Source organism: Alexandromys fortis, unplaced genomic scaffold (assembly GCF_014885135.2).
Source record: "Alexandromys fortis isolate MF-2015 unplaced genomic scaffold, M_Fortis_MF-2015_v1.1 scaffold_0, whole genome shotgun sequence".
Taxonomy (NCBI): domain Eukaryota; kingdom Metazoa; phylum Chordata; class Mammalia; order Rodentia; family Cricetidae; genus Alexandromys; species Alexandromys fortis.
Genome location: NW_026067949.1, coordinates 23,303,015 through 23,329,473, shown reverse-complemented (window position 1 = coordinate 23,329,473; position 26,459 = coordinate 23,303,015). Strand labels below are relative to the sequence as shown.

Sequence of the window (26,459 nt, the reverse complement as noted above, 5' to 3'; positions counted from 1 at the left end):
GTCATTTGTTGTGTCTCCCTTTCTACAAGGAAGTTTCAAGTAGACTTCCCAGTCATAGCAACTTTTGTGCATGGACCCGCAGACACGGCCATTTCTGCGGGTCAGAAATGGTTGAACGGGTTTCTAACATTCACCATTATTGAATTTTAGAATTACTTCCGCTGCCTTCAGCTTGATTTTAAGTTTTTACTTGGTAAAAAAAAAATATAAAAACTTGATATAATATATGCTTTTTATTGGAGCCACTGATTCAATCTGGAAAGCAAGTGGACTATCAATTTTAATAAATAAACAGAGCATGGTTATAATGTCCCATCATCCAGTTTAAAGTCCAGCATCCAGGCTGTCTCAAGCACAGTTTCCTCTGACTTCCGCAGTATTCCAGGTCAGGAAGTAGAGAGCGTTCTGAAACAGGAGTGTCTTAGGTTGTTCTTTTCTTCCCCGGAAAGTCCCCATGTAGTAAAACAAACGCAAAGTTAAAAATATATATATTTATATATCCCCCTATAGCCAGTTAGTATTTATTGGTCACTCCAAGTGACACTGTTGGCTTTCTACATGAGTTAGAGAACAATAAAGTGTGACAGAAGCCAGCCCACCTCCAGAGGTGCTCCAGCCACTCGAGTTTCTGCTGCCACCCGGAATCCCATTTCAAAGATAAGCGGCGCTTACTAAAAGCATTATATGTAACAGATGGAGAGAAATTTCTTAATATATTTCCTCTACAAATTCATTGGCCTGGAGTCATTGTCTGGTGACCCTTTCATGCCTAAAGGAAATGGTCTGATTCATCTCTATCCAGCCTCTAGCCTAATAGTTGCTTTGTCTTTTTTATTGACGTAATGGAGGCTGTAGAAGATATTTATAAGAAAGATAAAACCTGATACTATTCTACTATTCATTAAATTCGCTAAGGCGGGGGTCGAAAAGGCTTCTTAAAGCAGGATATGGGGCTGGAGAGATGGCTCAGAGGTTAAGAGCATTGCTTGCTTTTCCAAAGGTCCTGAGTTCAATTCCCAGCAACCACATGGTGGCTCACAACCATCTGTAATGGGGTCTGGTGTCCTCTTCTGGCCTGCAGGCATACACATAGACAGAATGTTGTATACATAATAAATAAATAAATTTTAAAAAAAAGCAGGATACGGTTGGGAAGCTGTCTACACTGCACAGTGAGAGGTGGGGGTGGGTAGTATATGCTTCGTCTTCAAAATGTGTTCCCTGTTAGGCGAGTGTTTATTTAGTTCTCATTTTCTGTGGTGCTGGGGATGGAACCCAGGGCTTCGCACTCGCTAGGCAAGTTCTCTGCTACCAAGCTATATTCCCAGCATAAACTTCTGGTCGCTTTTACTCCTAAGACTGCTAATCATTCTCTTAAGCCTTGGAGCCCTTTGTCAGACATTGTCCCAAAGAAGTGTGCTCATCAGAGCAGGGGACTAGAGGTGCTTCTCGTGGTGCAGAAAGGAGCGCCGTGTTTGCGTGCTGCTCACCGGCTATGTCTCCAAGGGCTTTTTAAACCCTCACAGTAGACTAGCCGCTACTGCTTGGCACCGAGGTGCAGGCATGAGCGAGAGCTTCATAGTCCTGCACTCAGAAGACGTATTGTACTTAGTGGTTGACGCAGGCGATTCTACAAGGCTTCAAGTCGCATGGAGCCCTTTGTGGATCTAGCTGTCAAGCTCTGTACAGATGTTATGTGACGTTGCTCTTCCTATAGTCCTGTTCCTATCTCTTCTATAAGCATTTGTATCCATCAATACAATACACTCCAGTAACAACCAAACCATATATATATTGAGACAGGGTTTCTCTGTATAATTGGAACTTGCTCTGAACACCAAGCTGGGCTCGAACTCCCAGAGCTCCGCCTGCCTCTGCCTCCCCGAGTACTGGGATTAAAGGCGTGCGCCCACCACCGCCCGGCACCAAACCCAGTGTCTTGATAATTTAAAGCAGCGCCCTTTCTGTTAAGTGGCCCCTGAAGGTTGGACAGCGGTGCCACTTGCGTTTGCGTAGTTACTAAAGTATTGCTAAGTACCCTTAAAACTTCCGCCTAGAAGTGATGCTTCTTTAGCATCTGGGTGTTCATATTACACTCTGCGAGGTCCCTTCCTCTCCGCAGCCGCGCGCTTAATCTTTTCCGCCTTCTTCGTCACGTAGCATTGCGGGCGTGAAGGCTATAGTGTTAGTCCTGGACACTCCTACTCTGAATTCCCTTGTGTGGAAGCAGCAATGGCGGCCTCCTCCTTCCCTCTTCCCACTCCTCTTCTTCCTGCTACTGCTAGCTGGATCTAGAACAACCACTAAGCTACAAAGCGGGTCTTTCCTACATTTTATTCTGCGACACTTCATAGCCCAAGCAAGCCTTGGACTTGTCATCCTCCTGCCTGAGTAGCCGGATTACCGGCCTATACCTCCAGCACGGGCCCCTGCTTGCTTTTTAACTCTTCCCTCACCCGTGCTGCCAATTCTAGCAAAATCTCCTTTGGTTTCAAAAGGAAACTGAGGTTCATGGGATGCAACAAACCAAGCTGGCTCCCACAGTTATTTTCCCAGCATAAAGCCCCGTTTACCAAATCTCTCCTACCAGACAGTGGATGAGCTGGGATCTATGTCTCTCGTTATTCTAAACCTACACTTAATTGCCCAAACAGCTCCCTCATTTTTGGACCCATGTTGGACCCACTTATAAGAGGCTCAGCTGGCTGTGGGCTTGGGGGAGAGTCCGGCCACTCATTGTGGTGTGTGCTTTTGGAGTCCCATGCTTTTCAAGTTGGGAGTAACCTCAGGCACTCAGTGCTTTGCCATCATGGAGATTGAGATGTCAAAGATTGCTAAGGTTGGAATCCTGGATGTGTCTCTGACCGGTTTGGTCCCCCTGGAGGTGGGTGGCACTATTGGGAGGTTGTGGAGACTTGAAGTGTGGGGTTTGTGATGGGAGATATTTAGGTCACTGGAGGTGTCCCCTTGAAATGGGCTGATGGGCTCCTACCCACTCATCCCTGCTTGGCTTCCTGCTCAGGAGGTAAGCAGTTCTGCTGTGCCATGCACTCCCACTACAGTGTGCTGTCTTGTCCCCCAGACCCAGCTGATCCTGGGCTGGAGCCCCCAGAACTGTGAGCCAAGCAAGCCTTTTCTCTTCACTGGTTGTCTTAGTTAGGGTTTCTGTTGCTGTGAAGAGACACCATGACAATGGCAACTCTTAGAAAGGAAAACTAATTTAATTAGCTTAATTAATTTAAATTTAATTGAGGTGGCAGCTTATAGTTTAAGAGGTCCAGTCCATGATCATCATGGTGGGACATGTTGGCATGCAGGCAGATAGGGTGCTGGGAGGTAGCCGAGATTCCTTTACTTACAGACAACAGGAAATTGACCGTCTCACTTGGAGTGGTTTGAGCATATATGAGCCCCCAAAGCCCACCCCCACAGAGACACACTTCCTCTAATTAGGCCACACCTCCCCCAGTTAGTGCTACTCCCTTTGGGGTTCATTTTCTTTCAAACCACCACATCAGTTGATGCTCTGGTATTTTTTTTTTTTTTTTTTTTTGGTAACAAAAGCTGGCTAATACAAAGATCATTGATTACAATCAGTAGAAAACAATTTGAACAATCTCAAAACACCTTGCTTGCCTTCTGGCACTCCAAAGCTCAGGCACAGTCAAGCCAGGTGCATACAGGTAGTGGTGGCATACACATCTGTTTTTTTTTGCCTGTCTCCCTTTTGCTTGCTCTTAGTTCCTGAAAGAGATTGGAACCTAACGTAGACCAGGTGTCCACCATGATCTCATTACCTGTGCAGAGTCCATATGAAATACCAACCAGGGCTTTCCTGTGGTCACATGGGTTAGAGTCTTGTGGTGTTTCCCAGAGTCATTGTTGGTTGAGAAGCCCACTCCAGGATTTCAGCCAGCCCAGCTAGAGGCTGTAGGTTTTGGTTGCGAGACAGACATCTGTCTACCACCTGCCAAGTGCTGTGTTAGTTAAGAGATATTTTCTGTTTTGTTTGTTTATTGGTTTGGTTTTTCTTTTTCTCTCGGTCTTCACCTCAACATTTGGAAGCAGGCTTTATTCTTTACCTTTTCCAAATGCAGCAGGCCAGAAGTGGGGGGGGACCACACATTTGTATAACATAAGTCTGCAAAGCCCACCAAAATGTTAAGGATCTTTGCTTCTGATTTAAAAAATTAAAAAAATGCAGTCAGCTCAGGGTTGGATCGTTAGTGTACAAACATTCTCTGGCTAATAGAAGAGAATATAAAAATGGGGTGGGTGCAGTTAGAGGTAACATATATAAAAACTAGATATGGAAATTAACAGTTGTGACTGACCCGAAGAGTAAAATGGCTCTTTGGTGGTTAAAAAGCCCATCGGTCTAACCAGTTCTCGGTAAATGTACACGATTTTGCTTGAGGTTAGTAATTTAGCTCCCTTGTGTGGCATTCCTTCGACTCCAAAGATGATGGAGAGTTTAGAATTACTGATTTAGTCTTCTGAATGTATCAGGAGTGTTTAAATATACATTTCCCCACGCAGTTAATAAGTCATGAGCCCATTTAATTTATCATCAGTGCAGTCAGAAGCCATCAAAGCGGCAGAAGCTGCGAGCAGCCACTCTCCTCCTTTGGGTTCATCCTGGCTCATTGCACATGTCATAGTTTCCTGAAATTCTAAAGTTGAAATTGCTGGCTGTTAAAAAATCGGTCAGCGGGTTACTGTGTCCTCCCTTTTCCTCTCTTTTCTTCTAAAGAAAACAACAATAAAAACAACCAAACAAATAAACAAAACGTCCAGCAAAAGTGGAGAAGGGATGGGGTGGGGCTTAAAGAGATGGCTCCGTTGTTAAGAGCTCTTTCAGAAGACCCAATTTGGCTACCTAGCACCCCCAGTTCTCCCTTGCAGTCGGGATCCTGGAGGGTGATGCGCTGCCAGCTGTATTTCATCAAGACCCCAGCTAAGCCTGGTGCATGCTCCACACTCACCAGACCAAAGATGCTTCCTTCTCCGCTCTTCTTTATTTCCTACCCCTTTTTTTAAAAAGATGGTCTTGCTACTTAACCTAGGCTGGTCTTGACCTTGTGACTCTCCTGTCTCTGCCTCCCCAGAGCTTAGCTTACAGGCATGTGCCACCACGCCCCCTTGTTTGTTTTATTAGTATTAGCTTCAGTTAAACTTGTCCCAAACTGGAGGCAATGGAAATATCCACCCACTGATAGATGGATAAGCTATGGTCTAGCCAAACAATAGAAAATGGAATGGAAGTTTTTGCAAATAGAATTCTCAGTAGTTAAAAGAAATGAGCTCCTAACAGGCTTAACAGTTAACTAAGTGACAGAAATGAGACTTTAAAAATCACACACTATATAATTCCATTTATATGACATTCTGGGAAAAGTAAAATTATTGAGACAGAAACCAGACCGTGGTAAGTAAGGTGTGGGGAAAATGCAGCTCCCTTTCAGGCAAGCATTTAGCTTAGGGCTGGAGCAATGGTTCAGTGTTAAGAGCACTGACTGTTCTTTTAGAGGACCTGGGTTCAGTTCCCAGCACCCACTCTGTGACTCACAACCATCTGTGACCCCCGTCCCTAGGAACCCGAGCTTGTACGTGATATGCAGCAAAAACACGTGTACCCACAAAAAAAATAATACTAATAAAATATTTTTGAAAAAGAATTTCTCTCAAGGGCTCTACCCTTGTCCCCTGTCCCACATCTTCCCATCATACACTCCACATCACAAGAGCCTTAAATTTCGGGTGCAGAAACGAAAACATGACTTTTCTCTGGTTGTGATCATGGATGTCATCAGGCAACTGCTCCCTCTTCCTCTCTCCGTGTTCGTTGTAAGTGAGCATGGAGGCAGCTGGCTTTGTCCCCTGCCTTTCTGCTGACTTCTGGGGAGAGAGGCCAAGGATTGAGCAGGTAAGACGGTACTGAGCGGTACTGAGCGGGTAGGGAAGGGGCTGAGCAGGTAGGGGAGGGACTGAGCAGGTAGGGGAGGGACTGAACAGGGTTGAGCACCTTGGGAATTGAATGCTCGTGATTTTTGTTAGGATTCTGAATCATAGAGTAGGGTGGTTTTTATACCCCCATCACCACCACCACCTTCCATTCCCCTGGCTTTAGGGAGCATGAGAACTCTTGGATCGAGGAGTAGTCGAATCTCTTTATAGCCTAGTGAATGCCAGGGAATTGCCCTAGGTCTTTGGTCTAGTAGGAGGTTCTGTGTGCTGAATATTGTATAAAGAAAATGAGCCGTGCTGCCTGCCTAGGGCTTGGAACTCTTGCGCGTACGAAGATTTTTGCTGTAAACTTGCAGTCTTATAAAGCTTTTCCGAGTTTTATAGGTTAGTAGAGGCACACCCTAGACCCCCTGGGCAGGAGACTCTTTTGAGGGGCCAAACTTTCTCTGAGAGAGCTGAGTTAGAGATGATGTGCTAAACCTGGAGGTCTTCTTGATAAAGGTCACGTCCTAATCCAAATGCAGGCCACGTTTCTGCCTCGTGAACTGGTGTGGCAGCGTGGGTTTTCTTCTGCAAATACGTACCTCAGACTCCTCCAAAAATGAGTGTCTCAGGGACAGGAGCCTGTAAATTGGGAATATTCCAGGTCCTGAGTCCTTGCCCGGGTTCTTTGCAGATCTGAACTGAATTCTTTTCTGCCTTTTGCTTCAGTTGTGATCACTGTTTACCTGGTTCCCAGTAGGAGTCTTGCTGTTCAGCGTAGTGTAGTCTTTTGAATAAGACATGGCATCACCAGAGGTCTTTGTACCAGGCCCATTCCTCTGCATTTTAGCCAGTTCCCCAGATGATCAATGCCTTCACACAAGGACATATGAAAGATATTGATCCTACAGAGTCCTGCCCAGGCACCAGAGATCCAAAACCAAGGGAAACATGGTTACCTTCTTCTGAGCTCTTGAGTGGAGAGAGATGCCTGAAGCCTACAGTGCGATGTTGTCCTTTGACTCCAGTCAACCAGAGGAGATGCCCTACTCCTCCAGGTGCTGTCCCCAAGACACCTGCTGCCAGAGCTTTTGTGGGGCCCAGAAGGGAGGCTGCATGTGTAATACAGCAAGAGCTCTGCCCCTCGCCTGCTCACTCCACCCCCACACCTTCCAACAGCCCTGCACATTCAAATGTGAGACCCCCCGGCCTGGGTGGGGCTTTGACTCTGCTGTGTGCTCAGAAGGGAATACTTAAGTACAGTCATAAGTGTTTGAGAGGACATCCAGGGCTTTCCTCGGGAAGAAGTTGAAGTGGATGCTGGTTCAAAACTGCTTTGATCTCTGGCTGAGGCAAAACAAACATCTTTGTGGATGGTCCTTAAGGATAGCTCGGATTCGTGTTCTCTATTTCCTCGTAGCTGGCTTTCCAGGAGCAAGTGAGAACGCTTTGTTCTGTAATGAGCTAAGAGTGTAAATGTTGTTATGACAATCCCTTGGCTTTCTTGTTTAATGTTTATGCTCATCTAATCAAACAAATTGAAATTGGATTATGTCTGTTGCACATTATAGCAGTTATTATCCAGTTTAAATGCAGGTCTGAAAGAAATAAAATTGATTTTTTTTCCCCCTGCTATGCTTCTTGGGGATGTATCCTGGATTATTGGTATGCTGGCTGTATTTTCAGTCAACTTCATACGGGGGAGGGAGAGATAAGTAGCCGCAGGTTTTTTTTTCTCCCTTAATATATTATGCAAATAAACTGCAATATTTCATTCTAATTAGGAAGCACAGCGACTTGAGAGTTTGGTGATCTGCTTCCCTGTTTTTATAAATCATGTCAGGTTTCTTTTCGTGTCAGGTTTTTAAAGAGGATAATAATTTTGAGCAACAGTTTTATTTTTAGAAAGGAAAAAAACAGAATAATAGAGTACGCCTTTATAACACTCGGTTACTACAGTAACGGCTTCCTTATTTATCCGGGAACATGTTGGGCTAAGTATCAAAATTTTACATATGACTGAACCTGTGTTTCTTTGAACTTGGATTATGTCTGTTGCACATTATAACAGTTATTATCCAATTTAAATGCGGGTCTGAAAGAAATAAAATTGATATTTTTTTTAATGCTATGGTACTTGGAGAAAAAAATTGCCCTCATTCTGGAAACATCTTTTGTAGGGCTCTCTAGGGTGGGTGCTGTGACTAATGCTAGGGACTTGGAGTTGATCTAAGGCACGTACACACAAGAGCAAATATTCCAGTACTGCTGGCCACTCTCAAAAGCGGGAGTGTGGACCAGACAACACAAAAGCAAAGATGTCAAGTCCTCGGGAAAGAGAAGGAACCTCCTGAGAGGCTGGTCCAGGCACTTAACTCATAGCCGGTGTTTGGGAGGGGGTGTTTGCCCTTTAATTGGTTAAAGCGTCATGTGCTGAGAACATGCTCATTGAGAAACTGAACAAGGACTAAAGTCACTGAACCTAACCATTAGATGCGTTACTTGATGTCAAGAAATGTCCTCACTGTTTACAGTCCCCAGACCCTGGCTCCCACTTCTACCTCTGACTGCCAGAAGGACTCTCGGCACCCACGGAACACTGGCTTATTATAAAGGAGGTCAAGTCCTCCATAGGAGGAAGAAGCACATAGGGCCGGTCTCAGTGCGAACCATGCACTTGCTCTGTCCCTGGACAGCATGACTTACATGATGTGCTGTGTGACATGTCAGCCATGAGAGCTCTGTCCCGGCCTTGGTGGCCAGAATTTCGATGAGGGCTCCATTGTGTGGGTTGACTGGTCCTGGGGCCGAGCTCAGCTCTGGTACCTGCAAAGGCGGAGCTACTGCCACAGAATTCAAAGCCCCCAGCAAGCCTTCCCAGTGAGGAGGCATGGGATGTCAACATCTTGGAGAACAAAGATGCCAAGCCTCTCTGCGGCCAGGCTTACATTCCTCGCCGCACAAGAACAATGGACTGCTGTCTGCTCACAGAGCTCCGTGCACAGTGAGGTGAACGAGTAGTAAGTGGGTCATCATCCAAATGTGTATTGCCAAACCGCAGCAAGGGCTGTTGGGGAAAGCCCGTGGTAGGCAATGAAGGTGCTGGACCGTTTTCTGGAGCAGTCAGTGTGTGGGCTGAGATCTGAGAACAGAGGGAGGATTGGCCAGGGAAGCCATGTAGGGAAGGGCTTTTCAGAAGGAACAGTATAAAGACCCTTAGGTGGGAATAGCTTGACACATTCCAGGAACCGGAAGAAAACCATAGGCAGAAGAGCAAGGACCTGTTTGCAGCAATGGCTGGGAAGAAGAGCTGGGGTCTGACCCCCATGTGACCTCAGGGGTCCCGGAAGTGTTTGTGGACTTCAAGTCCATCGCAGGGGAAGACCACAAGAGGGTTTTAAGCAAACAGTATGGATACTTACAATTATTAGCTTTTTTTTCCAAGAGAGGACCTTAGGTAGCCCAGGCTGCCCTTGAGCTCACTGTGTAGCCAGCTGAGCCTGGCCTTGACCTCCTGATCCTCTTGCCTCCATCTCCCTAGTGCAGAGACGACAGCAAACTCCATGAGAAGCACAGTTTTAAGGGACTTATCCATGATTGTATGCAAATGGTCTGTTATGGGCAAGAAAGTAGGCGGGAGACCTGAAACACGACTACAACCACCCTATCAGTGGGGACCAGGGTGGCAGCTCAGTTGGGGGGGGGGACATTTGGGAGAGTGGTTGCCAAGGATGACTTCCCTACCAGGAGACCCCTTGCTGTCCCATTGGACTGGTTTGTTGCCCCAGTCCTGCTACAGGCAGAGAGGCTGACGACCGCTCTAGAATCCTATGTAAGCCAGGAGAGCCACCTTGGAAGCGGTAACAGGTACAGTCCTGTGAAATCCCTCATCTCCAGCCTTAGTGACGTCAGCCCTGGCTCCTAAACCCCAACCCTCAAATCCACCCGCAGCTCCGCTTCCAGGCTGGGCTTCATCCAAACCTTGTAGTTGCTGTGAGTAGCTGGGTTGTGAGTTAAATCTTTTAAATAGCAGAGGTAACACAGATCATAGGCTGAGATCACTGTGAATTAAATAGCGCTCTCCCTGACGAGACACCTGCTACCAGAAAGGGGAATTGTCAGCACAGAAGGTGGTACTTAGCAGATGTCCATCATAAATATTGAACAAATAAGTGAATGTTTGGACCTGTTTTAAAACATGAAGAAGAGACTCCTGTACACCTGTTGTGTGTCACCAAAACAAGCTTCCTATTTAACACACTTCTTTACTCTGCGCGTCTGCTTCCTGCTTTCTGTACTTTTCTCTGCACAAGGAGTGTGTGGGAGTTTGAACAAAACACAGCCAATGTCATCTTCTGCTTCGTTTTGTTAATTGATTAGTCAAATAGCTTCTCCTTGCCCAGACGCTATTAGACAAAGGGAATATTCCGTGCACACAACGTAATCAGCAAATGATCTTGCCTTCTCCTTTCAGACTTCTCTTTTGACCGCCAGTCCCATTTAAAATGCTGTCACTTAGCCAACTGGACACTTCTGCTTCCGTGTAGAAGCGGGTGGGGGAGAGGGCTGTCAGCTAGAAACGACAATGTTAAAAGTGCCAGTGTGAGCTTGGCTTCAAGTCAGCCCTTCATAAGAGGTGCCTTAATCAGGGACCCGTAAGAGCTTTGTGCAAATTAGCAGGTCGTCTGTACGGTACAGTCCAACTCGGTTTGCCTTGGTCTCCCTTTTGAAATCTATTCATTTCATTCACTTTCTGCTTTGTACCAGATCTGTCGCGGAGGTTCTCTGGCCACGCGCGCGCGCGCGCGCGCACACACACACACACACACACACACACACACACACACACACACACACAAAGGAGTCAGAACTTTCTTTACAAGTCCTGAGAGTGCACAAAGGGGGTACGTTAGTCACATAAAGGGGACATGTAGTCAGGGATGGCAAGTTAGCACCCCTCTTTGCCCGAAGGTCTCTTGCAGCTGGAGTACCTGCTTAAGCATCTGGCTGGAGCACCTGGCGGGGTGCCGCAGGAGGGCCCGGGCTCAGCAGCCAATGAGCGGCGGTGGCCTCGCGGGCGGGGCGGGGCGGCGCGGAAGCAGCTAGCTTGAACTTGAGATGCAAAGACCGCGCGCCTCTGCCTCTGCTTTGCTGCCGCCGCCGCCGCTGACTTAAGCAAGTGCAGCCAGCTGGCTTGGCTAGGGCACCAGGTCCTCGTCCTAGAGCCTCGGACATCGGACAGTGTTCCCACCCTGCCCAGTCACTGGTAGACCGAGAACCCAAGGTGAGGAAGTTGGGGAGGGGTGGCGAGCCTTTGTCTGCAGGTGCATGGGGTACCGGGCTGGAGGCAGCGGCAGCGAGATGGGGCCAAGCGAGCGGCGGGACAAAGGCCGCAGCCTCCATGCCCACCGCGAGTAGCATAATGCCTGGAGGAGGGCGGCCTGCCAGGCTGAGGCGGGGTCTCCCTGCCACTCTGGAGGGAAGACTGGGGGTTGTGTGAAATGAGTTGGAGACATTCCTTTGATCTCAGTGTACTTTCGCAGCAGAAAGTAATGGGCTGTAGGTGGTCTGCACCGGGCATTTCTACGATGGCCAGTGTCCTGTGGTCCCATGTGCCCCGGGAAATATTCATGTACATCTTTTCTAAATTAGGAGTGAAAAATACTATAGGCTTATTAAAAACGCAGTATTTGAATTAAAGGCCGTATCCTTTGTGTAGAAAGACCTTATTTCCAAGTAATTTTATTTGTGTGACAGAATATTGGTGTGATTTCCACGAATAGAAAATGCCTCTAATTCCCCAAACGTGGAAACACAGCCAACTCATCACACGCATGTTCTTGGCACTGAAAAAAGTAGTGTTTTTGAAGAAGAAAGCCACAACGGTTTAAATGTTGCTTACAACACTTGATGAGATTCTTGAGGCTAGAATCTGCGCCATTTCTAGCAATTATCCATTTCCCTGTCCCAATCTTGTATGTAAGCAGGCACGTCTATCGATCCCCTAATGAATGTAGCTGTGAATCTTCATTACTGCTTTGGGTGCGGGGAGACAGGAGGAGGCGGGAGGAGACAGTCCCATTAGTCTTTTCCCCTTTTTCTCCTGCCTTGCGCTTGGCGCCTGGGGGGCGGGAGGGTAGGGGGAGATTCTGCCTGTTTTCTCCTAATTTTCTCAAACCACTGAGCACGCTCCCCCTCCTCTAGCCTTGCTCTGACACAAAGCTATTTTGTAAGTTTTCTACCGAATATCCAGATCTTTGCTACTTCTGTCTTCGTTGGTTGCCTTTGGGTAAACGTCTAGAGATCTTTCCCAAGAAGTTAGAAGCAAAAAAAATAGTATCAAGAAAACCAGCCCTATTTGTATTTATGCATTTTTACCTATAATTTTGTAAAGTTGCCCACGACTGTGTCCTCCAAAATGAGATGGGAATTAAAGTGACGAGGGGAAAGACTTTCCGTCGAGCATCAGCTCCTCTCTAGAAAGAAGGTGCCATGGTTCTTGGCTCAGCAGTGGGAAGCTCACCTTTTTAAACAATCAACACCTGTTTTGACCTCATAGCTTTTAAACAGTGGGAAGCGGCTTATTTAGTTGACAGTGCTAAGCCCTAGTCCCAGGGATGGGGTGGCAAGCAGGTGCCTTCTTGCCTTCTTGGAGCTCCCGCTGTGCTAGCTTGGGACTTATTTCTGGTTTTCTGAGCTGGAACATACCTGGAGAGCTGGGAGGATAACCCTGAGCACAGGGAATGTTGCTGCTGGCTGCTGTGCCATGGCTCGCTGAGCCAGGGGCTGTGGAGGAGGACAGATGAAGCCCAGGCCATCTCTGCTGGAAGAAGGCGCGGGGAGTTAGTCAAATCAGTGGGTCTCAGTCTTGAACTTCCTGTACCAGACAGCTGTCTCAGAGTAGTCTGGGCTGCAGGCAGAGCTCGCGCTGAGTTCTAAGGGGTTGAGCAGTGGCCTTGTTCACTCAGCTGCGGCAATTCTAATCTGTTACAAAAACTATCAGTCATGCGGTGTCTCACTGTCACCTGAGCAGCTTTGTCTTGAACAAAACCCTCAGAAAAATGGATTTCATCCTGTCCTTCTGACTAAGCAAACATTACATCCTCCACAGTCCCCCGCATGTCGAGACAGGTTCCAGGGTAAGGGGCCTCGAATGTGTTTGGGAAACCTCTGTGTACTCTTGATGCACCAGTGTGGGGAGAAGATCAATGCCAGATAGGTTCAGGTTCATCTACATTTCCAGTCTCAGCTGTCATAGACTAAATAGAAACATAACTTCTTCTTTGTTAAGTGCCTATGTTAAACACAAACTGTGACTTTTATGGGTGTGTGTTTTGAGTTCTTACACCATTGGATTTTAGGCCCTATCGTTAAAATTGTGTCTCATAAAATATTGAACTGTTGGGCATAGTAATGAACAAATGTAAATAGAAGTTCTTCTAAGTCTGCTTCACAGTGTAATCTTGGTGGATATAGCCGTAGGTCTTAGAGTTTAATTGTAATCATCTTGGTAGTTATATCCGTAGGTTTTAGAGTTTAATTGTAATAATCTTGATAGTTATATCCGTAGATTTTAGAGTTTAATTGTAATCATCTTGATAGTTGTATCTGTAGGTTTTAGAGTTTAATTGTAATCATCTTGATAGTTACATTCATAGGTTTTGGAGTTAATTGTAATTATCCTGATAGTTATAGCCGTAGATTAATCTGTTTGGTGGCTGTACAGAGCCTGTGAGTCCGACACTTCAGGAAGTACGCAGAGAATAAGACAGTCTGTGCTTGAAGAAGTGCAGAAAAACAGTTCTGGAAGCAGGATCCTATAGATGTACGCTTCCTTGAAGACAGTCAATAGCGTGGCATAGCGGATTATAAGTAGTAGCTCAGTGGGGAGGAGCTACCCGGAGACAGCCCATCCATCCAAGAAGGTGAGGCTTGAGTTGGACTTGAAGGCTGGAGTGGCCAGAAGGAGGAATAAGGAGACTAGTCAGTGTGCGGACAGAAGAGGTGCGAATAAGACCCTACAGGGCCCTTGAACTCTGGTTGCAGATCTGACTTCTGTTTCAGTGGTCACGAGACCTCTTAAAGAGTAGTAACCAGGAGGATGCCAGTATCTGAGCTACTTCATACAAGAAGATCACAGAGAGCGCTATCAAGAACGGATAGCGGGAGCCATTCCTGTCCAGTTAGCCAGCTCTGATACGGGTGAGGTCAGTACGTGGTCGCGGGCATGAAGAGAAACAAGCAGGGTGGGGAGATGCTGTGGAGAGAGCTGACGGGTTGAATGTGGAAGATGCAGGAAGGCGGAGATCTGCTTTCACTGGTTATTCCTGGTGGGAATCCTTGTTAGTGGAAGTGATGATTGTTCAAGGACAGAGTTATTAAGCAGTGGAGTGACTCACTTTAAATTTATCTTGTGTCGAGACCCTGACTTCATTTTGCTGTCTCCTGCCATGTGGGTGAGCACACGCATCCAGTAGACTCTTAACCCAGCCGTTTTTCAAGACACTTTCACCCTCCAGGGCTCTTGACTGTCATTTTCTACTTGTTATCAGACCTCAAGCAGTTTTTTCCTTGCTCTGGATTAGAATAAAGATTCAAAATAAGGAAGAGAGAGAGATTTATACCTACATATGAAATTATTCACCTTCGTTTCCAGTTTTATAAGAAACCATTGATGAAGCCGGGCAATGGTGGCGCACGCCTTTAATCCCAGCACCGGGAGGCAGAGGCAGGTGGATCTCTTTGAGTTCGAGACCAACCTGGTCTACAAGAGCTAGTTCCAGGACAGGCTCCAAAACCACAGAGAAACCCTGTCTCAAAAAAAAAGAAAAAAGAAACCATTGATAATTCCCCGTTTTCTATGTTTCTAACTGCTGATAATTAAAGCTTTTCTATAGGAATGTCAAATGAAAGGGCAGGCCTCTCCTGGCAACTTTGTAGGAAATTCACTAGCGTGAAAAGCAGGGAAATAACATACAGACGCTCATCAACTTAAATGGGGGCTACTTCCCTGTAAACCCATCGTCAACTGAAAAGGTTGTAGACAGAAAATGCCTTTAAAGCCACTGCCTAGTGTTATTGCCTCGCAAGCCAACTCACTGTACAGCTGCTGGGGTTTTTTTTTCTCTTGATCACGTGGCTGACTGCGCGCTCAGCATCACAAGAGAGCATTGTACCAAATATTGCTAGCCTGAGAAAAGATCAAAATTCAAAGTACAGTTCCGACTCTGGATGCGTGTCACTTCCCCACCATCAGAAAGCTGTAAAAGTGGTCTTGTTGAGTCACTTTAAATGAGGACAGTTTGTACTCAGGGAATTCTTCCATCACCTCCTTCTCACTGCAGGATTCTGAATCCAAAAGTGAAGGGCGACTGTGACAGGAAACGTGGGTTTTGGAAATAATTTTAGTTCTGCAAAACTATATGGATACAAAATACTCTGTCTGCAGTCGGGATTCCAGCAGCTGAGAAGGAGCAGAAGTGAGTAGGGCTGCCCGCCTTTCTGATCTGGAAGCCTGGGCTGGTCACCCTACAGCTTGTAAGCTTGTCGGCGGGGATGAATAAATTATAACAGTTGAAATAATTATGATAGAACGAAAACAGCTGCCAAGAGCACGGTTGTCAATTGGGGCCGGCTTGGCCTGATTCTGTCATGTCAGAGCACACATCCATATGCCCAGCTACCTGCACATGCTGTTTCCAAGGGTCTGGTGTGTTCTTGCCTTCATCCCTTCCCCCCTTGAGGACTCTTTAAGTGTCCCAAACTGCTAGTGACCTTTTTTTTTTTTTATGGCTTAATCTAAAATCCACATGGATACTGTCTTTCTGAGTGGGCATGTACAATTTCCATAAGTGCTTTTTCGTGTGTGTGTGTGTGTGTGTGTGTGTGTGTGTGTGTGTGTGTGAAAGAGAGAGAGACAGACAGACAGATACTGGGATTGAACTCAGTCCTTTGCATCTGTCACTGAGATAGAAGTAACACCTGGAGTTCTGGAGTCTGGAGGATTTACAACTTGGAGAATCTTCTGTTCCAGCATCTTGGTTGTTAATGGTAGTTTACGTTTTGAGTTTATCTCCCAAGGTCCATGTTCTGGAAGCTTAGTCCTTGATCATCGAATGTTAAGGTGACAGGCTTTCAAGAACCTAGGTCTTGGTGCAAAGGAATTAGGTCACAGGGCAGCATGTTATAAGTTATTAAAGCAGGGCAGTCCCAGAGAGCTGAATTGTAGAAGGAAGCCTAGCATCTCCCGGATTTCTCTGGCTTGCTATTTTGCCAAGTGACTCTGTGCTTGCGCTGTGATGCTATCATCACATTCGGTGTAGCCAGAGACCGTCACCAGAGCTCCCCTGAATTAAATAAAACTCCTTTCTGCGTAAAGTACCCAGACTCTGGTATTTTTGCTATAGCAGCACAAAGTGGACTAATACATGGATGGGCTAGTTTCCAGCCAGTTCTGAAGTTGGTCACCTATATATAATAAAAAGGAGTCTGCTACCTCACCCTGCCACCGGGCTCCACACTTGGTCGGCTTGGCTTTTCCCTCCCCTTTGGTGATGCTAGGGATGAGACACTTTTAAACTTTAAATCACTTCTTTAGCAGACAGCTATATGTTTCTGTCTCACACTGGGCGCTCTACAGACGACTCTGCTTGCGTTTGCTTACCTCGTGTTCCGCAACACCGTATCAGAGTATCTAGAACAGGGCTCACTGGCTTTCCCTGCCAAGGTCAAGCAGCCAGTGCTTTCGCCTTTACCGGCATTGCAGCCTCTGTTTCAGTGACTGTCTACAGCGTGTACAGCCTTAGCCTACACCTAAGTGGATCGGTGTCACCGTGTTCCGTAGATGCTTCAGTTGTGAAATACATTTGTAGCAGGTCATGCTTTGCTAAGTCCCGATCTGAGACCGCAAGAGTAAAACAGTGACAGCTGAAATGAGCTTTTTTCCCCCCCACCTTTTCCTTTGGAAGTCAGAAGGCACAGTCACCTTTATCCAGCTCTGTGGCATGTTGAAAAAGAGTCCCTAGAGGATTCCTGCAGGTCAGGCTGTTTAATTGCACACAGTCACACAGTCTTCCCTAACATGTGTCTGTCTGAATTATCAAATATCAACATATACAGACAATAACAGAAAGACTGACTGAAAAAGGAAAACTGGAGTCGTGCATCAGCAGCATTGTAGTTTTTATTTTCTTAAGCTCTATTGATTGATTGATTGATTGATCACTGGTGTTTTTGAGGACAGGTCTGGTGATATCGGCCTGTAATCCCAGCTATTTGGGATGCTGAGAAAGGAGTATCCAAAGCTCAAGGCTAACTTGAGCAAGTTAGCAAGCACCTGGCTCAAAATAAAAACAGGACTAGAGAGGTAGCTTTAGAAAAAGGCCCTGTTCTAGCGCGCATGAGGCTCTAAGCCAAACCTTAAATACAGCCACCAAAAAAGTATGTGTGTGTGTGTGTGTGTGGTGTGTGTGGTGTGCAGACACATAGTGTAAACAGTGAACAAATGCATGCATGCACACACAGAGTTTAAAGCTAGTGAGTAAACTCCCTGTGTGGGAAGGACATTACATGTCCCACTGTCAGAGGTGACCCTGGCCAGGATACCACGCCCCTTTCCAGACAATGCTCTCAGGAGCTCCCACAGTTTATACCCACCCTCCCCTTCAGCTTGTGTATCATCTCCCGTCTTTTCCCCAGTAACAAACTGAAGTTTGTTTCTCAGAGTACAAACATAAAGAAAATTATCTGAGGAGCCAATAAATCTTGATAGAAATCTCCATATGGGAGAAATGTATGTATTGATTCGTAGGAACAGAGGAACTGTTTGTCATTTAGACAAATGTCCCAAAGAAGGGATCTGGTTAGGGACCCTAGAAACATCACTGCCACCGTTGCTGGAGATAATCGGAGCACAGATGTGCTTGGCTTTCAGATAGTCACAGAGATTAATGAACGCCCACGATCTCGCCTCCCTCCCATTGCAGTGGAGCAAATGTCTTATTAACGTGACTTCAGATGACATGAAAACTGAAGTCATTTTGAAAGGACCGTCTGTAATGAATAACAATAAGAGAGAGAGAGAGAGAGAGAGAGAGAGAGAGAGAGAGAAATATCCAGGCAGCTGGGCAAGGCAGAGCTCCCTTGGGTTCTCAGCAGCATCTTCAGAGCTGAGGGAAACCCTCTGTTCCAGCTCTTCATTCATTCCAAAGGGCTTGTCGATTGCCAATGGCGGGGAATCAGGGTAAACCCACCACCACCCACAGAACTTACTTTTTGGTCCTGGGGAAGAGAGGGTCTTATCTGTGAATGATCAGGGCTGTTCACATGGCTCGAGTTAGCAGTGACTGGGAGCAGTGGCGCCTGTTAGGGGCGGTGGTAAGCAAGAGGAACCTGCACAGAACGTGGAGTGATGATGGCAGCCCACAGACGTTCCCAAGCCGGGAGAGACTGGTGTGTTTGGGAGCCCAGGGAATCTGAGGGTGATTGTAGGCTGGGGAGTAACGGGAGAAGAAGGGAATATTAAACCAAACCCAGCGGGTAATTACTGTTGTTGGCACCAGCAGTGAAGAGCCATAGTCTGGTTGGGACAGAGAGAGGCAGAAACACAGAGAAACAAGAGAAAGGAAAAGGGGAGGGAGACGAGGAAGGGAGAGAGAGGGTGGACACAAGAACTAAGCACACATGTAGGAAGACAACTTAAGCAACGTCAACTAATGGAGCCATGCTAAGGGGCCAGGTTCCCCCAGGACACTAACAGAGGAGGAGCGCAGTCAAGCGCAGCCCAGAGTCCACTCTGTCAGAGGTACCACTGCTAGCTGTGGCACTGGAGCAAGTTAGCTTAAGTTCCCTGACCCTGGACCCTGGACCTTTTGACTCTTCTCTCTAGTGTTGTCTGTGTTTCTTTAGACACCATTGAATTTAAAGATGATCAGGAATGCTTGCATCTAAGTGGGAGCTGACACAAGCCACTTGTTGCATTATTTGCCCTGATATTCCTCCCATCCACCCAAAGAGATGGGGTCGGGGCTATCGAGTGATAGCCCCAAGTTACCTTGCAAATCCAGAGAGTGGTTGAAAGTGTGGTTTACCCAGAACAGACCGATGGCCAGGTACGCAGTTGACGGGAATTCATCCACAGGCTCAGAATGGCTTTGCTGGCTGGTTTTTGGTTTTGTTTTCTACACATGCTGTCTAAGCACAGCGCCATTGAGCCATATCCCCAGCACATCGCTTCTTTTCCTTTTTAACTGGGAGTCTTGTCTGGTCCTCACACACTCCAGGCACCTCTTACACAGTTTGGAGAGTGGTCATCTTCAGCATTCAGGCATTCCTCCGTCTTGTCAGAGAGGAGCCTTCTGGGGGGCCCATGCCTCTGTTTTACCATCTGTTTGAGAGAGAAAGCCGTGCCTTCACCATTCAAGTATGATATATATATAATTGTATTCTTTAATGAGCTCAAACTTTACCCTTGAAACTGTGGCTTGGCGTGAATTATCCCTCTTTGGAAAACTAAATGCTAAATTTCCTCTTGGTCAGAGAGGCGGGTTTTTCATTTGCACAAAGGGAAGCGGGAACTCATCAACTCTTCTCCACAAGGTAGACTTTGGAAGGGGTAAAAAACAGCCCTGATTTCTTGGTTGCTTTTAAATATATTTCCCCCACCTCATCAGTGAGCTGCCAGTTAGCTGTTGTGTGCCTTCTCTCCAGTGTCATGAGAAACCCTTTGTTTAGAAGAATGTGCCTCGAATTTTAATATCCCCACCCCACTGTTAGTCCTGGTCACACCAGCTCTCTCCTGCCCCAGCTAATGGCTGCCATGGGGGCCGGCGCTGGCAGCAGGAGCAGGTACAGGGACCCTACTGTGGAAAGAACAGTGTCCTTGGTTCAAGGCAGGTGATTACTGTCATTCTCTGTCGGAGGAAAGAAAGCCTGTCCCTGGGCTGAAGTGTGTGAATCTCGCCAGAAACCAGATGGGGAATTTGCATAAACTTGTTATTCATTTCACTTCTGAAGTCTTTCGCCAGTGAGGTGGAGGTTCCACAGGGGTGTGCTGGGCCATTCCAGCTCCATCCCCTCCAGAATTGAACATAAAATTATGAGTGTAGGCCCTCCTTGTGGGCCGTGGCTTTGGGTCACAGACCTGCCTTTCAGCCCCATTCAATCACGTCAGAGTCACAGAGTCACGCCGCCACCCGTCACGGCTCAGGAGCACTCTGTGGATCGACTCAGCCATAGCTCTCCCAGCTGTTGAGATGCGTGTCCCACCGGTTTGCCCATGTTACAGATAAAGTTGAAGAACAAAGGAGCCAAGGGCCCCAGCCGGGGCAGACAGCTGATAAAAGTCACTTACTCAGGAAGTGGAGATGTGTAGCTAGACGGGAAACAGACTGTGAGGTGCAAGAGCAGACAGAAGACTTCATTGTAGTCCACTGCTGTGTGAGGAAGGTGACCCCACACCCAGGGGTCCCAGAGACCCACGACAATGAAGAAAAGCATCAAAGGACACGTGCACAGGTTTCCACAGCAGTGGACAGCAGGCGTAGCAGAGGCCTTGCCTTGAGAGCTCGGGACGTGAGGAGGAGATAGCTGTGTTTTTGTGTGAGCAGGAAGTGGCTTGGCCAGGGCACAAGGATGATGCCCTCTTTCAAAGAACCGTATTATACCGTGTCCCTCTGCTGTGCCGTCTCCGTTGTTTTTCCAGGAATGTTTGGGAATGCCAGTTGCACATGCCAGGTAGCTCTGTTGTTTCAGGTTTATGCCAAGGAGAACACTGCCAGTTTTCCCTGCGTTTGTTTTTCCAAGGAGCCGCAGCAAGAGTGTGCTGGTTGGGCAGCCCTAGTGAGTGTTCAGTGGAACTTATCTTGAGACGTGACTCTTCCCACTGGCACCATGTACCCTAAGAAGACAGTAGACTTGCCCTGACTGAATTTAACCTCCTCCACTCTCAGAATACCTCATCTCGTGTAAAAGCCCAGCTCTGGGCTAATGGATTTTTTGTTGTTGTTGTTTCTCATCCAGCAAACTTACGATGTGCTGTGCTGAGTGGTGGCTGCCATTGACTGTGACTCTTTGAGGGTTTTGAATGACATTTCAGGGCCCCTGAAACCTCTCTTCATGGCTGGTTTTTACTTCAACACATAAAGCAGACAGTGTCTCTTAGCCCCAAAGAATTAACTCTATTCAGATGTTTCCCAGTTCTTCCTATGGGGGGAGCACAGTGCCTGCACGTCAGTGTTGTTTGTCCCAATGAGTCCCTTGCAGTGAGTCTGATTTTAAATAGCCAAGGCTGTACACAGCAGAAACATCGTAGCCTCAGTCTTTAGAGTTACTACCACTGGGCAGAGTTGTTGCCATACACTAGACATCGACATTTGTGAAGAGGAAGTAATTAAAAGCTTTTGTTGTAAATCAAGATTGAATCAAAGAAACATCACTTGTTTGTTCTTGAAGAACACATGTCTTTTTGTTATTAAAGAAGGAAACTGACTGTAAGGGCATTCTGGGAGCCTTTTTCATCTGATGTGGGAAATCTGAGACTCCAGAGGGTCATTGACTTACAGAAAGTTGCCTCTAAATACTGACTATATACATACATATGTGTGTGTGTGTGTGTGTGTACGTGTGTAGGTATACACACACATATAGTTTTTCATGTATGAGTTCTCTGCATGTATACCTGCAAGTCAGAAGAGGGCATCATATCCTTTTATAGATGGTCGTAAGCCATCATGTGGTTGCTGGGAATTGAACTCAGGATCTCTAGAAGACAGGGGCTGGAGAGATGGCTCAGTGGTTAAGAGCACTGGCTGCTCTTCCAAAGGACCCAGATTCAATTCCCAGCATCTGCGTGGCAGCTCACAACTGTCTATAGCTCCACCTCTATGGGATCCAGCACTCTGATGAAATCATACATGCCAGCAGAAAAGCAATGCATATTAAAATAAAAAGATTTTTAAACTTAAAAAAGATTGGCTTTGCTAGCAGGGCCGGGAGAGTGCAGAAGAACCTTAACCAAAGGCAACTATGTTATCCCAAGGAACATCTAGAAAGTCTAAGAAACACCCCCTTCCTAGGTAAATGCCTTTCCAGGAGAGATAGTCCACCTCAGATGCCACCTGAAGATATGAGGGTAATATGACTATGACATCTGTCATCTCACTGGTCCCCAGTGTTGATTCAGCTGATCTGGCTGGGAGATAAATGTCCTCCTACTGCCTCACCGTCCCTCACGTCCCCTTCCAAAGCTTCATGCTCCATTGACGACGACCTTCTCCAGTAGAGAAGGACCATCCTTCAGGAAAGAGTGTACAAATAGCTGCAAGCCTCTGCTCGACCCTCCAGACAAGCCCTCGGGGTCAAATGCTGCCCAGCCCAGCCTAACTGAGAGAGGAACCCCTCCCGTGACTGTGCTAACAGTTCCCGAGGTGCAGGCCAGTGCGTCCTGGTTAAATGCCATCTCACTTGATCTCATTTCTCCTGAATGCCCCGAGCCAGGGTCGCTGCCCCTCTTCACTGATGGGTGACCTAGGTCAGGAACATGCTGTCTCATGCAGTGTGCCCAGGGCATGGGAGATTGACAAAAAGAAGGTAAGTACCATCCTGGAAGCTTCTGATTCTGTCTACCTCATTAGCCTGAACAGCCTTTCCAGGAAACGTGGGCTGTCTGATCATCTAAGAACCCAGATCCCTTTGGCTCTGTTTTAAGCAAACTTATTCAGCCTGGTGGGTTTGTCATCTGAGAGACAGGCTAGGAGAGACCTGGAACCCCAAACCTATGTTCACTGTGGGTTTGCTGTATGACCTAGCCAAGTTCCTCAGACTCGCTGAACTTGTTTTTCCATCTGTCCAAGAATACTGTAATAATGGCTTCGTCAGGTTGCAGGTAGGGCCCGCACGAACCACATGGGCTGCACAACACCAGAGCTCGGTGAAGGGTAGCTGTGGGTGTGTCACTGTAGTCATAAGTGTGGGGTGTGTCACTGTAGTCATAAGTGTTAGAGGTGTCACCTGTGCGGCTCTTGGCCCGTGTTGATCACAGTGATCTTCCCTGAATATGGAGGTAGCTATGTATGTTCTATTGCAAAATTAATTCCTGCCTGTTGTATAATAGTCAAACAAATATGTTGAATGAAATCCTCTGTCACCTTTCCTCCAAGAGGAGAGTTTGGGTGCTGTGTTATTTCAGCCCGTTTACGGTGCTAATTTTCAATGCACTCAAACCTTTCTCGTAGCTTTTCATTTGAGACCTTGTAACTTCCACTTGGGTTTGTAGGCGTAGATCCCAGTCCCCATATGGCATATGACACCTGTATTATTCTGAGGTGTAGTGGCTCCCTCTGCCTTTCTAGTTCACTGTCTGGCGTGCTCGATTGCCTATTAACTATCAATCACCCCGCAGAGCCCTATTAGCCTGGTGACAATGGCTGCAGGGCTGGTGTGCAGGTCCCTGTGGCTCCTGCATCTCTTCTCCTCATTGGCTTCGCTGTCTGGGACTCTGTAGAACACCTGTGTGTCACTTAGAGGACTGCCTTTGGGCCCTTTCATACTAGCTTTGACAGTTTGAACAGAAAGGGGCAGAGGACTTGGTGATATCTTAGGGTCACCTGGCAACCCAGGGTAGCTCTGAGCATGGAACTCAAAACGTGCTGTCCCCAGCCCATCCCACCCCCATCTGCTTCCAATTCCTTTCCACATCCTCCAAGAGGCACTTCTCTGTACCCGCACCTTTCTGTCACTTTTCTGTACCCGCAGCTCTTCTTGATACTGCGCTGTACCCAAACCCTTGACGTTTTCCTCTCCCGTCTCTTTCCTTCCCCACCTCTGTCCTCCACCTTCTGCTCCGTGTCCCTCCCCATTCATTAAAACCCCTGGGTGTCGGGGTGCTGTGAAGCAGGTAAGGTTACATCTGCCCCGTGGTTTCTGTATGTTTTGTTGTTTTTTCTTTTTAAATTGTGAGAAGCCAGGGGCTGGAGAATGAAGAGAAGTTCCCTGCCAGTGTTTCCTGTGAGCAGTCTCCTGTATTTGACTGTGATATTTTAAGCTTGGTTACCTCCCCCGGCTGCTCTGTTGCCTCTGTAGATTCAGCTGGCAACTCTTGGCTTCACCGTAGCGTGGCTCGAAATACACTCTTCTGGGTGAGAGGGTTCGGCTAAAATAAGCACAGAGAGGCTATTAATGGCTGCAGAGTTGGGAAATCCGGTGGGATGCCGGCGCCGAGTGCTGCTGCTGTAGACTGGATGCGGTATGAATGCTAACTTGCTGTTTCTGCTCTCCCCTCATGCCTTCCTGGACTCAGAGAGAGGTAACCAGCGATTTTTCACTTCTCCCCCTTCCCTGGCATCTCATGTGTCTGGCAAAACTCACTGCTTCTTCCATGGCAACATCATCCTCACAGCCTTGGCTGCCCCCAAAGGCAGACGTTTTGTTTAACCTTTTCTCACCGCCATTTGCACCTGAGCCTGGAGCTGCATCCGGGCCCCTAACCATCTTCTGTGTCTGGTTCTGTTTGGGGAAGGTGATGGGCTAAGTGACAAGCTAAGAACAATAGCCACCCCAGTGGCTCTCTCTCACTGGTGGCTGAGCAAATGACTCAGTGTGCTGGGGAGTAAGTGTGACAGATATGTTTGGGTCCTGTGTCACACTCTAGCTGTTTCTTGAAGAGTGACAGTGTGGTTTTTTGTTGTGTTCTCTTAAGTTTGCTGGCTGGCTAGCCAGAAGTTCAGGCCGTTTCAAGATCAGTTATTAGCCACAGTACAGGCAGGGAGCCCTCATTTCCTCCTTGAAGGATATACCAGTGGAGAAGATGGAACCATGAAATTCAAGGCATCTGTTCATCAACTGAGGTTTTAAAATGTCAGCCTCCCAATTGACAGTATGGAAGCTTGAAGCTCCTACATGCTCTATTGCTGTCACCAGACAAACAAACAAAGCCATTTTGGTGGAACAAGGGCATTTTGAGACGTTCCAGCCACAGTGAAGGGACCCGAGGTTGAGTTCCTCTTTGTTTTGGGCTCATACCTGGCTACATTCCTGACATTGTGGCTCGCAAGCATTATTCTGTCTTGCCTGTGAGCTCAGTGGTTAGGCAAGCAAGACAGCATTGACCTATCAGGTCCTACTTAGGGAATGGGACCACCAGAGGATATGACCAAGAGAATGTCTCCCTTTGGGCGGATACATCCTGGGCCTAAGCATGAGATATAAGATCTCTTACCCCCGCGTGCTACATCCTGCTGGAATCTGTGGTGGGGAGGTTTCCAGACATTGGCCAGCTCTTCCCTTCCCTGTGTGCCCAGGTCTCCTTACTGGGAGACAGCTGTGACAGCTGTTCTGCATATTAACGGCAAGATCGTGTTCGGGAGAATGTGCGCCTTCTGTTCCAGCCTCCTTGCTCATGGCAGGTGGTAGAATTCAGACGTGCTGTTCACACGGCCCACATCTGAAAAGGGTGCCTGGGAAGTTCTGCTGTGCAGAGCATGTCCGCCCCAGGTCGTGAACTGTTGGGCTGCCCCTGTTCAGTGTAAGTGTAGCGTCTTCCCAGAAGATGCAGCGGGGAAAGTTTACCAAGATGGAACCTCAGGCTTGGTGAGATCCCCTGATACTCACCCATGGTACAGTTGATGTTCGGTAAAATGAAGCAGAAAAGCACCACCCAAGACAGGCGTGCAGACAGATGTTCTAGAGCAGCCATCTGGGGCAATGGGATTCCTCACGTTCCCTTCTTTCTCTTCCCTGTCCCTCCCATCCTCAAGACAAATCTTCCAAAGTATGATCTCAGAATAAGAGCAGTCTTGGACATAGAATACATTCTCTCCCTGGTCCTGGAGGTGTTAGTAGGTGTATTTTGATGTGTCCTGGGATTCCGGTCAGCACTCTGTGTTCTGGTGTGGGCCAGCTTTCCAAATTCCAGAATCCTGTGCTCAATTCTGTGTGTGTGAAGGAAAGGGAAGAGAGAGAGCCTCCATTCAAAGTGTGAGAAGAGTTTTGGCCCAGGTCCCTTTGCAGCTGTCCCATCCTGACTTGGGGCCCTACCTTGGCCTCTTAGGAACCACTCTGCTGGCTGGTAGTCTCCATACATAGTCAGGCTGGGAGGACGGATAACTGCACACTGTGCAGGAATCCTTTCCATTCAGTCCATGCGGGACTGACTGCATCCAAGGTGGGCTTCTCTTTGCTTTCCCCTCATTTATTATGGTAACTGCCACTCGCCAAGTGCCTGTCATGGACCAGCCTTCACAGTTCTCTGCATAAAAGCATCCATTTGACCTGAATAGATATGGATTACCTGAAAGGTGTCATCTAGCCTGTGGAGCCTTGGTAAGAAATTCCGGTGAGGAGATTTGGTGAGACAGTGGATGAGAAATGAGTCCCCAGGGAAAAGGGGAGGAGAGTGCACAGTGGCTGTTATGTGGCCGGCAGTATCGCTGGCAGGGTCATCACATTCTGGGTCTCCCCCAGAAAGGAAAACCACCTCAACCAGCAAAAAGTACAGGGAGGGGGATTACAGTTTC

At 47.4% G+C, this 26,459-nt stretch overlaps 1 protein-coding gene across 8 annotated transcripts in view; it reads left to right on the top strand.

Annotated features, from left to right (window-relative positions):
• The window catches only part of Apbb2 (amyloid beta precursor protein binding family B member 2), a 316,947-nt gene that overhangs the window by 270,267 nt on the left and 20,221 nt on the right, over positions 1–26,459 (top strand). The window contains exon 1 of one of the 8 annotated variants that reach the window (XM_050149875.1): positions 21,585–24,250. The exons of the other annotated variants lie outside the window; for them this stretch is intronic. The gene's annotated coding sequence lies outside the window, so the exon portion shown is untranslated. Of the gene's footprint in view, positions 1–21,584; positions 24,251–26,459 lie in introns of those variants that run through there. 8 annotated transcript variants of the gene reach the window in all.